Below are 2,576 nucleotides of genomic sequence, written 5' to 3'. Positions count from 1 at the left end.
TCTAGAATTCCACACTAACAACACTGTGGTTTCACTCATTTGCTGTGTTGTGGCAATCTTTGGTTCATACTAACCAAAATTAATGAATTTTGTGAATTAACTTTTTTTTTTCAATTGAAGGTTATTAAGTTGGTCACAGTGGTACATGCCTATAGCTCCAGCTACTTGGGAGGTTAAGGTGGGAAGGTCAATTGAGTCCACAAGTCCACAAGTTCAAGACCTGCCTGGGCAACACAGCAAGATACCATTTCAAAAAAAAAATTTTTTTTGAAGATTATTAATTTAAAACACACTCTAGGTTCAGTCTTGGGTCTAAAAGAGGAAGGTCCTTCTCCTTTTCTTCCTCTGCAGGGAAAGGGCCCTGGTGGCCAGTGCCCTTGGACAAGCCTCCTGATGCTTCCTTTTCCTTCCCCAGATCAAACCTCCCTCCTCTTCCTGCCCCCTCCTCTCTTTCCAGCAGGCTTGTGCGCTGGCCTGCTCCTAGTCTATCCTCAGCCCCTACCCCTTTCCACCAGCTGCTACTGAGGCTCTGGTGACTGAGAAACTCTCCCTTCCGTCCTCTGCTGGTATTTCTGGAAGGTGAAAGTAAAACAAATGGAATTCCTTAAATATGACCACAGTTTCCCTTGCTTTGAGGATTGGAACATATGCAGCTTTGTTCTCCCTGTGGACATGACCTCTTAGTTGATGTTTTGCATTCCAGTTATTTTGTGAGGAAGGCATCTTTGAGAATTCAGATGGAGGAGCCAATGGCTTTTTCCTCGCCCTGCATGGCTGATTTCAGGCTGATGACTCTTCAAAAAAGTATGAGCCAAATTTAAAACTTCCAATACTTAAAAAAGAAAAAAAATTTGAGAAGCTCTATGAAGCTTGGCAATGTGTTGAAAATTAAAGACAAAATTGGAGAAGACACTTAAAGCTCTGTTTATTTGGCCACAACGCAGTTACAAGTAGGACCTGAAGAGAAAATTGCTCTCAGACACTTAATTTCCACAAGTCATCCTTTAAGAATTGCAGCTGATGGCTGGGAGGCAAGAAAATGTCATCAAAGTTAAATATTGCTTTAAGAAAAAATGTGGTTCTTGCTATATCTATCTGGTGCATGAGTCCTTTTCAGACATTTTGAATTCTCTTTCCTTTCAGGAATGTGAGAATATATCTTAAATATGTTCAGAGCTTTGAAACACATTCATTGGTTTATTATTGTTCATTGTGGTTCTAAGCACAGTGATTTTTTTTTTATATATATAATAGGTACCTGAGAAAGACACCTCTGTAGACACCTTGGTTTGGCCCAAAGAACTCAATGTGTCCACTCTGAAGCTCAGCAGGAAAGTTGTTCACAAAACAAATCTCATGTAACCCCTGGAAACATGATTTTGTTGAGTGGCCCAGCACCTAAGGAACTGGATCAACACTCCACCACAAAAATTTCTGTTAAAAGACCCTCCACAAACTCAAATTAATAAGCAAAGGAGGTTCTGTAGGCCTTTCTGTCCAGCACCTGTTTCTGAAGAAAGAAATTTCAAGATACACAGCTCCATTTCACATGAGAGCCCTTACAGTGAAACTGGTTAAAGCAGTTGAAGACTGTGGGTATAAGATCAAGAAAATCAGCAACAAAAAGAAGGCCATTTCTACAAAAATTATGAATATTAGTATGATAAAGAAAACTGTCAGTTCTTACCTGGCTGGCCTCCATTGTGACTGCTATGTAACAGATAAAGTTTGCAATATTTGCATTTTGAGGTTATCAGCATGTTGCCCCAAGAGCAGGTACTCTTAGGGTTCAGAGCACCAGAGGTCTTGATGAAGGGTCCCAATCAAACTACAGCAATCAACCCGTGGTCTGCAGGTGTCAGAGAAAGAATTCTCTGCTTAATGGATGGGTTCCATTTTATAAAGCAAATAATCCTTTTAAGTGCGTTGGCTCAAATTTTGACAATTCAGGGCTCAGGGAAACTATTTAGGCTGCTAAAACTTTTGGCATATTGATGTTGCGTAGCAAAGAAATCTTAGCACAAGACTTGAGAAAACTCTGTGAGAGACTCAGGGGTCTGGATTCTAACAAATCCCACATTAACAAGTGACATAGAAGGACATACTTATGACCTGACTTTTTCAGAGAAGACGGACTAGAAAACTTCTTACATCATACAAGCATTTCGGGCACAGCACTCAGATAATTCATTATAGAAAGTGGTCAATAATGGCTGTGGGAATCATTTTAATGAGTGTGTGACCAATTTGGAAGACAAGGATGAGGTACCCCATAAAACTTACAACTTGCTAGATAAACTTCTAGATTTAAATCCAATTTCAAAAACAACAGCAGAAGATGCTTGGATGCATCTAGTTTTTAAAGCTATAAGATTGTGATGATGGTTCTTTATTTAATGTTTGTTAATATTATGTATTATGAGACAGAATGGAAATGAGTTGTTGGTAATAACCATAATAAATTCTTGTTTAGAGACCAGGGCAGAGGGAATTATTCATTTTTTAATGTTTTTATTTGTTCTTTTTAAATATACATGATAGTAGAGTGTATTTCAGCATATTGTACATACATGGAA

General features: G+C 38.7%; 1 pseudogene; it reads left to right on the top strand.

The window, feature by feature from the left end:
* The first annotated feature begins 737 nt into the window (after positions 1-737).
* Positions 738-2,139, top strand: LOC113194180 (cell division cycle 7-related protein kinase pseudogene; annotated as a pseudogene).
* Positions 2,140-2,576: the final 437 nt, after the last annotated feature.

This window comes from Urocitellus parryii, chromosome 9, assembly GCF_045843805.1.
Source record: "Urocitellus parryii isolate mUroPar1 chromosome 9, mUroPar1.hap1, whole genome shotgun sequence".
In the NCBI taxonomy this organism is placed as follows: Eukaryota; Metazoa; Chordata; class Mammalia; order Rodentia; family Sciuridae; genus Urocitellus; species Urocitellus parryii.
Note: the sequence above shows the minus strand (reverse complement) of the source record. Positions and strands in the feature narration are given on the sequence as shown.